This window comes from Aricia agestis, chromosome Z (assembly GCF_905147365.1).
Source record: "Aricia agestis chromosome Z, ilAriAges1.1, whole genome shotgun sequence".
NCBI lineage: Eukaryota > Metazoa > Arthropoda > Insecta > Lepidoptera > Lycaenidae > Aricia > Aricia agestis.
Window position 1 is genome coordinate 40,349,739 of NC_056428.1, and position 12,028 is coordinate 40,361,766.

The 12,028-nt window shown below is 36.4% G+C and overlaps 1 protein-coding gene across 1 annotated transcript in view; it reads right to left on the reverse strand.

Annotated features, from left to right (window-relative positions):
• The window catches only part of LOC121738416 (otoferlin), an 86,334-nt gene that overhangs the window by 55,219 nt on the left and 19,087 nt on the right, over positions 1-12,028 (reverse strand). The window lies entirely within an intron of this gene.

Consider the following 12,028-nt stretch of genomic DNA (forward strand, 5'->3'; position numbering starts at 1 on the left):
TGTTTTTGGGGACGAATTATCACGATAAGATTGAGCTTTGAGAAGGTCCTCAAAGTTTGTGTTATCTGTTATTAAGAATAAGGGTATAAAGAATTTAGGCTACATTTTAAGTTTCCTAATATATTTTTATTCATATCTTTATTTTAAGGCCATACATCATGAAGATTAAGCCGGCCAATTATTTACCTCAATGCTATCCTTAATTAATAAAGTATTATGGATGTACAAAAACACTTTCGCATTAATATGCATTGTGGCGATCAGCTGTTACCTATTCACGCTCAAACCATTGAACTAATTTTGTTGAAATTTCGTATGGAGATACTTGGAGTCCCGTTTTCCTTTACATTGGATACTTTTTAACCCGGAAAATGTACGGTTCCTGCGCGCTAAACGGATTTTGACTCAAACGGAGTTGCAGGCGTCATCTAGTACTAAATATTTTATGTTTTATTACATTGTTTAGGTACCATTATGATTTATGAGTAAGTACAAAAGATTATAAGATCGTAAAAGTAATGTAGGAGCTTTATAGGTTTCATAATTCGTAATATTACGACGATTTGTAATAGCTGCTAATCAAAATATAAAGTCTACATTGTTCTCAAATCCATGTTTAGCAGGTCTAAATAGTCACAGTAAGTTATTTTTTTTTGTGTTTTGAATAATGTATTCGAGAGGGTCGACTGCAGGAGCGACGTAGGAGAGAAAAAATATTTCTTTCGTTAACATTTTGTCTACCGCACGGCGCACAGTGTTTTAGAAATCCCCAAAATCGGACATGACTAAGTTAATGCAATGAGTCGATGGCGTCTTATATTTCAAATGCAAGAGTAGAACTCCCGTGTGCGCATTTTACTTCGTTTTTGAGAAAATCTATTTTTAAATTAGTCATTTTTTGACTCCCTGAAAACGAAATTATTTTATTTAAATTAATTACGAGGGTTTGTAAACTTGCTACCCAGTTGATTAGATTGATCATTAAGAGACACAAATTTTGTACTTTATTTCATTCCTACAATTCAAGTAGTTCCTGAGATTTTAATGTTTTTAAATATTTAGACTTTATTTTTTTTCTGCTTTCCTATATGATTACCGCACTTTCTGTCAAAACTGAACAATACTTTGGTATAGTCTTTACACTACAATATTTTTATTTTTTGTGAATCACGTTTCATACCAGAGATTTACGAATTTCTAATTTTTATTCGCGCCTTAAACATTTTAAGAGCAAAGTTTCATCAAAAATATATTTTTTTTATAATAAGTCAAATAATAAAACATTTACAATTTAAATAATCAGTCAATTATTTATCAATCAAATAATAAATCAGTCAAATAATAAAATATTTTATTCTTCATCACCTTGGTCGTCAAAAATGCTGTCCACATATTAACACATGATATTTTTTAACACTTCGATGAAACTTTGCTCTTAAACTTTTTAAGGCGTGAATAACAATTATAAATTCGTAAATCTCTGGTATGGAACGCGATTCACAAAAAATAAAAATATTGTAGTGTAAAGACTATACCAAAGTATTTTTCAGTTTCGACAGAAGGTGCGGAAATCATATAGGAAAGCAGAAAAAAAATAAAGTCTAAATATTTAAAAACATTAAAATCTCAGGAACTACTTGAATTGTAGGAATGAAATAAAGTACAAAATTTGTGTCTCTTAATGATCAATCTAATCAACTGGGTAGCAAGTTTACAAACCCTCGTAATTAATTTAAATAAAATAATTTCGTTTTCAGGGAGTCAAAAAATGACTAATTTGAAAATTGATTTTCTCAAAAACGAAGTAAAATGCGCACACGGGAGTTCTACTCTTGCATTTGAAATATAAGACGCCATCGACTCATTGCATTAACTAGTCATGTCCGATTTTGGGGATTTCTAAAACACTGTGGCGGCGCACACGGACAAATTGTAAGCCTGCTGCTGCTATTTAGTTTTGACATATTCCTGCACCGCCGAGTATCATAGTTATTTTTTAATGTATTATAGCTGAATTATCACGAGCTTAAAGTTCGCAATTTAAGCTCAAAAACGAGTGTTGACAAAAAAAATACAGAATTAAGATAAAATAATAGAATATAAACAGAGTATTAAAGCACTATTAGCATTCCAGCTAAGCAAACACTGGGAGCCGAGAGCTGGAATAAGATATTATGTCGGTTGTAGTTTGTTGAGATCGGAGTTAAGGCGCTCCTCCTACGTAAATGCCGTTTTTACCGTATTTAGAGCCTTATTAACTCATAATTTGAAAGCTACAAAATTATAATAAAAATACAGCAATAATCTCTAGTATATCAACATTCCTTTCCCCGTTATTAATTTCCTATTTTTGTTTTTATACTCATGATATGAATTTTTTTATGTCAATTTTGAACTAAGTGTACAAAAATAGGATTTTAGTGCGATCTCGGCAACGTGTCAAATGTATGGTCAAAGGTCGTTTACTCAGGGGATGGCCTTAAAGCATTTGAAACTGTGTACAAGCTCCTACATAATTATTATGCTAGTTTATTTGAAGACAATTGAATCGAAATGTTAGCGAATCCTTATTATAGTCGTTTAGGTTAAAAATAATTGCGCGCTTCGCTTGGCTCATCTTGGCGGGGGCACTCCCGTGCCCCCGAACTCTAAAATTAATACTTCGATCGCAGATTCTAGGAAATGCTTTTGTATTCTATTGTTGTCGCGATCACCGGTGCTCTTATGGGGCTTGAAGAATTAAATATTTTCTTTTACCATATTAATTTTCCAAAATTTGAAATTGAGGCTACCCTTGCAAGAATCGTCACCGACATCCTAAATAGGTGATTAAAGTGAAAAAGCAACAAAATGTTGACCCACTTTCTGGAAGGTCAGTCGCTGAGAGTCAGTAACGAACAAACAGACCCCGGAGCATGCATTGTTTATTACCTCTGCGCCTGTGGGACATCATCATCACGCCTTAACTCTAAAATGTTTATCAACCCCAGAAAATTGTTGTGCATAAGCAGACCTACAACAATATTGAACAATTTATTTGACAATAAGATTAAAAGGCGGACGCATTCAATATCAACCCTAGATGGTCAATAATTTTGCACAATACGTGCTATTGCATAATAAAATCGATCATCCAGGGCAGCTTTTCCCAAAGTGGGCGATAAAGCCACCTTGCGGGCGCTGAAGGTCTGAAGGGGGAAGGTGTGGGACCCAGAAAAAAAAGGGGTGTTGTGTAGGGGCTTGGGGGGTGATTTATTTCATCTGGATACATTTTTAATTGAAACAATGGGGGCGCGAAAATATAATTCGTTCTTAAAGTGGGTGGTAGTCAAAATAAGTTTGGGAACCTCTAGGAGCACGCCAAGTGGGCAAAATAGCTTTTATTGTGCAGTAGGGTAAAGCCAAACGAGCGCAATTTTGTATGTCGTCAGTTTACTAATGTGTGATCGTGTGAATGAAGTAGACGTTTTCTATGAAATTGAATACAGCAGAATTTCTGCCAGCCGAAAATCTGCGACTCACGACTCACAAATTACACTCGTTTGGCTTCACCTTTACGCTCGTTCGGCTTCATGTATCATAATACTAGCGGCCGTCCGCGGGTTCAACGGCGTGGTTCCCGTCCTTGTGGGAATATCGGGATGAAAAGTATTCTATGTGTTATTCCATGCCTATAATCTATCTCTGTTGCAAATTTCATCCAGATCTGTTACCGTGGAAAAACATCCATCCATCCTCACAAACTTTCATATTTATAATTTTAGTAGGGTTATAATCTACTGGACTGATTTTGAGGAAGTTAACCATTGAAAAGGACATTTATTAAATTTAAGGCATCTGAAGCACTAAAGTATACAGTAATAATAATTAGTACTTAAACTAACTTATCGGCGACAAAAACGGTTCTTCTATTTTAATAACTAGCTATTTGACCGAGCTTTGCTCGGTATTCGATAAAACACAGATAAAATGACATTTTCTAAAAATTATTCCTAGCTAGATCGATTTATCGCCCCCTAAACCCCTTACATACTAAATTTCATGAAAATCGTTGGAGCCGATTCCGAGATTCCAATTATAATATATTTATATATATACAAGAATTGCTCGTTTAAAGATACAAGATTATTATTATATCGCTTGTCCTTCATACAATTAATTTAATTATATTATTTTTCAATCCAGATTTAAAATCGAAAAAAAATTGTTGAATCGTTATTTGTAATTTTGTTATTTGTGTTTATTTATTATTAGCATTTAGAAGTCCACTATTTAATAAAAACTATTGATGTAAGTACTTCAACTGACTGGCTATGGAGTTATATAATTATGTATTTATATGTATAATATGAAACTCGAGTGTTCTACGTTAATTTCTAGTAAGTTTCCTCCTGTTCATAATTTCTAAAGTGTCAGCGTACAGTTTGTATAAAGCTTGTTATTTGTTTTAATGAAACAGCAGCCCGCTCTAGCGATTACGGACTACGGAGTTGCTCTGAACCTTGAGGTAATGCGAGTTAGTGTCTAAACACACTAGGCGGAAAATACGCAACCGAACTTTCGTGGCCGTTCCGTTCCGACGCATTCAGCTGATATGACACACGATAAGAACCGAAATTACGTGGTGGAAATTCAGCTGCATAACTTTGTCCGAGTATTCAGTGTCTCGAACGCCGCCGAACTGACGCCGAAAAGAAAACATTACCGCCGAATCGCTGCCGAACTGCCTAACCGATGTTCGGCTGTACGTTATAACGCGACGTAATTTCTGCATGGCATGTCATCGGTAATTTAAAATACATTGCAGGCGTAATCATGAATTTCAGCCGCGTAATTTCGGCCTAGTGTTTATACACACCTATGCTGCGGAAAATAATTTGGGATTTGGCCAGGGTACTTTTGAAAAGTCGAAATACAAAATCTAAGTGTCTATACACACCATGCCGAAGATACGCGGCCGAAGTTTGGCAAGATTAAGCCTGCAATGAATTTTAAATTACCGATGACATACCATGCCGAAATTACGTCGCGTTATATTGCATGCGTAGCGCATAAAATAATGTCATCCAAGCTTAAATGAGTGTCCTTCAGGCTTTAGAGTGTTTTAAGACAAAAAAAAATTTTTTTTTGATCCAAAAGAGACATAAATATCGACAAACTTCATTCTCTACTTGTTTTTGCTTTTGTCCTACTTACGTCTCAAAAATTTAGACACATCCCTCCCTCCTGACGCATCAAGTAAATTCTCTCATTTGACAAGAGCTCCGAGTATGAATAGCGTCTAACTATTTGTTTAAAGTTTACACGATCCCAACCACGTCCCAAGTTCGGGAACATGTAATGTGATTGCTTCGAGTCTTGGGAGACTAACTCGATGTTAACAATGACTTCAATAAAATATATTAGAAGAAGCTTTGGATGGATTTTGTGAGTTGAATATGTTTGACAACGGTACTTACATCCAATGTATCTTTGAAAAAAATAATCATAGTAAAATGGCGTACTTTTGTTATTGGGACGGGCTATGTCAGTCCAGCCAGCTACATCACGATTCACGATCACGACTAACATTGACTTGACATAATTCGACAAAATAACATATACCGTTCTCAATCTGTCTATTAATCAATTTCCTCTATGGCACTCGACTATATTTTGCCCACCACTGTTACATAGCTTCATCGGTCGAATTGTATTATAGAACCACAAATGGCTCATCGTCCCTATTAAACCATAATATTATAATACAAGACGATGCGATGCACTACAACGTGACGGAGCAATGACGAAAAAGAATGAAGACTTCGCTCTAAAAACGAAACGAAAAAAAAAATCCTAAATTAATTGTCTACAGAGGTCAAAGGTAAATGAAATATTGTGAAAGTCTCTAGAACTTGAATCCATTCAGTGGTTTAGGCAAGACACTTTAGTAACAACATCACAAGGCTTAAGAGCTTAAGTTGAATTGGAGGTTTGTGATTTTAGCCGGCAAATGTTAGCTATGGATTAGCCTTTGAGAATTTCCCTGCTGGTTGAGGCTTATAAACGTGGCGTAAATACCTGACCTTGAAGCGGAGTTAACAGCATTAACAAATACTGCTCCAGCCACTAAATGGGTTGCTCTGTAAACAGCTTACATACACATATCATTCCAAGAACCGCTGGGTGATTAAGTATCTTGCAATAATAGGGAATACTACGCAAAAGGCGGAACAGAGGGCGTTACTAGCACATAATTATATAAATAAATAATAACTTTTATTTGACACAATAGGAGCAGCTAAATTAAAAATCTATATATTAATACGCGAGCGAAAAACTTTGGAACCCTTTTTACGAAAAATGCGGAAACGTAGGAGCATGAAATTTCGCACAATTGTAGTTTATATGGAGAAGGAATTGAGCGAGCTAATATTGTTTTGAAATTATGCTTTTATCATACATTGCTTTAATTAATAAATAAAACATTACACACACTACAACGCGCACACTACAATGTTTTGACTGACAAGCCTATACACACGAATTATACTCCTTTAATTATGGTTGAAGTCTTGTTACAGTTTGTTCAAAATTTTATATTACGATATTTTTTGACAGGCAGTAAATATCGTGCAATTTGATGACGCCTGTAACTCTGCTTCGCCAAAATTCGATTATCCGGCGAGAACCGTACATTTTTCCGAGACAAAAACTATCCTATGTCCTTTCCCGGGACTCAAAATATCTGCATATCTCATAATTGGTTCAGTTGTTTAAGCATGAAGAGGTAACAGACAGACGGACACACTTTCGCATTTATAATTTTAGTATGCATAACTACTGTCAATCGGCTGCTGCTTGCCTGTCGCAAGTCGCAACAAATAATGATCCTGGAAGTATTAAGTTAAAGAAACCAACAAGAAGTGAATTAAAGATGGAACTGTGTTTGTTATTGCCCTAATGGCAGTAAAGACGATGTTATAGCCTGTTTATGTTACTCTGGAGTCTGTTAGAGTGCATCTCGGGTATCGTTACTTTTATATTTCACACAATATTTCTAAAGAATTTGTTGCGTTATCCGACTGCGCTAGTTAGGTTATGTTTTTCGAGTATAAAGTATGCTTTTCTTTGTTACTATTTAGGGACTAAGCTCTAAAGATTTTCGGATTTGCGCTTGAGAGATATAGCTATACTGTATATAAGTAGGTTTTAGTACTACAAAATAATTAATATTATGTAGGTTAGTAATTTAAATGTTAAATATTCTAAAATTTAGTTAATTAAATGTCAAAATTCGTACGAGTTACTTTGTGCTTTGAATTATAGTTAGCTTTGTGGTTTCAATTATAGTTTGATTTTAAACCAACGCAGCCACGAAATAATAGAAACGTCAGTGACTGCAGTTTACTTTACTAATTATGTATACCTGGCTATGAATAATGAGCAGGAACTAATTACTGACTAGTGATTCACCTCTAATTAATGCAATATCTATTGTTTACATGGATTTCATGAATGTCTGTGAAATGATGTCTAGTTAATGAGGGTCTTTTAATTTGTGAGATTTTCAATACAAACGATAGCTTAAAATATTGTTTTTAAATTTATAAAGATACGAAGACGATATTCCTAGTACATTTTCAATTTACTGTTGTTATCGAATTTTGGTGAATATGGAGATTAATTTTTAATAGTTTTCCAAAAACGCCCGCCCGCGTCCGATAATAACATTCTATGACCGTTTTTTGCGGGAGAAAAGTAAAACACATTGTTCGTACGGCAAAACGACTGTGGCGGTACCCACAATTCGCCTAACATTTCTGCATCGCGCTATTGAAGTTTTCTGAGCGCGTCAGTATATATACGACAGCTGAAATGTATCACGTGGGCTTCGGCCTGACCGGGCATAACACCTCGCTCGGTCGGAAGATCTTCCTTTGTGGCGGCCACGCATATCCCACATTGGTGACCCTCGACAGAACACGCCTCCTTCATCATCATCACTCCCCGCCCCTCCGCACCGCGCCAGCCAGCATCGCCTCATCGGGTACATCGTCCACTAGCCGCAATGTACCGCGGCCTGGGCGACTCCGCATCGGCATCATCGGGCTTTCTCACTACACCGACCGGTCAGCAAGCAGAGCACATCTCTCCTGGTCAGCACGTAGCATCGGCCCCGCACGGCAGCTATCCGACTCACTGGATACCGTGCAGCAGCTTACAGTTCCGACTCACTGGGACTCACTGCAACAGTTCCGACTCACTGGAACTCACTGGCATTGGCGATTCAAGCGACAAGACTTCAAGATTCGACCTCCGGTCTTCGGGGGGGAGTGATGTGGCGGTACCCACAATTCGCCTAACATTTCTGCATCGCGCTATTGAAGTTTTCTGAGCGCGTCAGTATATATACGACAGCTGAAATGTATCACGTGGGCTTCGGCCTGACCGGGCATAACACCTCGCTCGGTCGGAAGATCTTCCTTTATATTTTTGCAAACTTCATATTTCTTTATTAGACAAGGCCTTCGGATCCGTTGTGGATTTTCACCATAATTTAAGTAAAGTAACCCCTCTTTAATTAATACTGTAGTGCCTGAGACTAGATTTTAAATGTCCGTATGGTTGCCCAAGCACATACGGCATTCTCGCAACATAGCCGGCCTAGTCCAGAGGAATGAGCAGGTCAATACGTCTGGGACTTTGTTTGCTCGCGATGTTTTCCTTCACCGTACGAGCGTCCGTATTATGTACAATTGAGAACCGAAAATGTCTCATTGGTACACGCTTCCACCCAGGGGCAATAATATAAAATACCAATCATGTCCGATTATTATCAGTCCTACAATAACTGAATAGTAAAAAAAACTTATTGATTTTTTTTTTCAAACATGTTAACAAATATGCAAAGTTTCTAATTAATTAGACTACTAGAGATAATAAATCGTGCTCAAAGGTTCCGTTACATACATGCAGCCAAGCTAATAAAAGCGTGTTAAAAGTCGGACGTGGATTTAATAAAATTGTTGAATCGGTGTGCGGACACACAACAAATCAACAAGTATATTACAGAGGGTGTGAGAACTTGTTGCGTCAGTTGGCAGTCCGCCAGACACTTCTTGTAACACCCTCATACGTCCTGTCGGCTGTCACTGATATGTGGAACTTTCAAGGCTGGGTACAGACTACAGACTACAGACTTTATATTGCTCACTTACTACTAAAGTCTACAAGGTGAATCGAGGCAAAAACTATCATGGTATTTATGCTACATTGTATGAAATTCTGTGCCTTGTTGTATTATAAATTGTAAATTGTATTCTTAGATTACTATTGTATCCCCTATTGAATTCTGCGATGCAATTTTGTAAAACTTTTACAGACTTAAATACTCATAAAGAACGGCTTTTTATAGGTAGATTTATTTCTAAAACTTACTACTTTGCCTCTTTATGATCTACTCGCTATCAATAACCATAAAAGTCGGATCAGTTTAAATGTCTATTCTATGTAAAAAAAAACCTTAGAATATAATATCACATCAACAGGAAAACAGACACGTATTTCACGTATTACGAAAAAAATAATTTAACAAAGAAATGAACACATCCGAAAACAAAACATAATTATAATAAAATACACAAACACCCAAGGCTATGTAATATATTTAGTATGACATGCGCCAGTCTCTAATATTACATGAGCTCAGTTATTATTGATGTCATTTCCAGTCGCGGTTGATACGAGTTTGGATATGTACGTCATAATCTCCGGTTCAATTTTAGTCACAATTTTTGACAAGGAATGAAGTTCCGCTATATTTTATGTATTTAAGCCGGCCCATACACGATCAATTGTATTGTGCAATATCACGCTTCAATTTTACTAAACAGTTTATTTGAAAATTACATTGAAATTGTTCAATATCAACCCTAGACGGTCAATATATTACGCAATATTTGATATTGCGCAAAAAAGTTGCTCGTCCAGACTCTAGGGGCCCGCTAAGTCTGAATTTTGTACAATAATGAACGTCCCGCAACTTACGGATGTAGTTTCTAGAAATTGAGTGTTCAAATATCATACTTTAACTGAACTGATCATCATAATATTCGTTATGGAATAGAATTGTTCATCATACTTTAATTGAACTGATCATGATAATATTCGTTATGGAATAGAATTGTTCATCATACTTTAACTGAACTGATCATGATAATATTCGTTATGGAATAGAATTGTTCATCATACTTTAACTGAACTGATCATGATAATATTCGTTATGGAATAGAATTGTTCATCATACTTTAATTGAACTGATCATGATAATATTTCCCTTCCTGGAAATATTTTAGTTCCAGGAAGGGAAATAGAATAGTTTTTGTCGCGTCAAAACGTTCGGTTCTCATGGGGTTATGTGATTTCTGCGAACAAAACTGCGCTCAACATCAGGTTATAAAGCTTTTCTTGTCATGCGTGTTACCGCCCGCTCGTTTTCCGCCGTTTACCGCCCGATTTCGTCCTCATTCTAGTTGCCTGCATATTCCTTTAATTTCACAGATGTTTGCCTGTCACCCGCATGCGGACCAGATCCGCGCCCGGGCGACAGCCAGTATGACAGGAATAGCGCCCTTATTGCCGCACTTAGAGTCATTTGATTATGATTAACTTTCGATTAACCCTAGGATGGTAACAGGGGTGCCCCAACACCCCACGCAAGCAATCACGCGCCGATTTCTCGAAAATTATTGGCTATCTTGGTCTAGCATTTTGTGTATTCTTTTGTTTTACTGTAATTCATCAGTAGCCGTTGCGTGGTGGGAGCAGCACGTGTCAATTTCGTTCTGCAGGTATGTGTGGGGTGATGCGACACCCCTGTTACTATTTACGTAGGTATTTTTTTTGTTCACGTATTTTATTTATACATTATTTTCAGTTCATAATGACATTTTGTAATGATGAAGAGCTTGAGTGGTACTTAATTACTATTGTTGAAGATGATGAGAGTGAAACAGAGCCATTATAGGCCGAGCAACCTTCTGAAAATGAATATTACGTCTGCGTGCATTTTGACCAAGGTGATATTGTTTCCGATTCTAATTATATGATGCACTATCTAGAAGTAAAACATCCAAACACGCCAGCAACAAATTTAGAAGCAATCTCCTAAAAAAACTAGCAATACAGCTAGCCGAGCCGCACATGAAACGACGCGTTTAGAGTCGAATTTACCTTGACTACTGTCGAGAAATATAGGGTCCATTCTAAACATTCCCGAAGAGGTTCTAGCAAGCGAACCCCCCGCCAAATTACCAAAGCTTGCTCGATGTACATTGTGTCCTCGAAAAAAATTACAAAAAAGTAAATATTTTTTGTTCCAAATCTAAAAGACCTGCGTGAACTGAACGGCGCTTGAAAATTTGTATTAATTGTGTTTTATTAAGAAAAACTAAGTAATTTCAAGATTTATTTCGTGTAGTTACAGTTTGATCTAAAGAAAAGTGTTGCTTTATTTTGTTTTTATATTAAAAAGTTTTAGTTTTCATGAAAAAAAAGTTTTTTTCTTTATTCATAACGACTGGGGTGACCTGGCACCCCTGTTGCTATGCGCGGTCGTGTAAATTATGTTACCATCCTAGGGTTAAATTAATTACTATACAATATAATATTTTAAGTAAATAATGTTCTACTCTGAGTGCAGCTGTAAGGCGTAAGCTAATACAGAAGTTTCGTAGACACGTCGCTACGAAAGTACTACGCGCCACTACGAAGCTACGCCTGCCGTAGCAAGAGCTACGCCGCTATAATATTCACAAGTTTTTAGGTTATATTATGCATTTAGATATGAAATATAATATTATATTGTTTTCATACAAAATACGAATATAATAATATTATTATTATATACTTTTTTTGTATGAAAACAAGTTATACTGTGTAATATATTTTATTAAATAAAAACTACTACAACTTGTCCGCAATCGCGTTGCGCTTTAATTTGTTTGGGAACCGTACCTTTTTCCGGGTCTAGAGCTTCCTACATTCT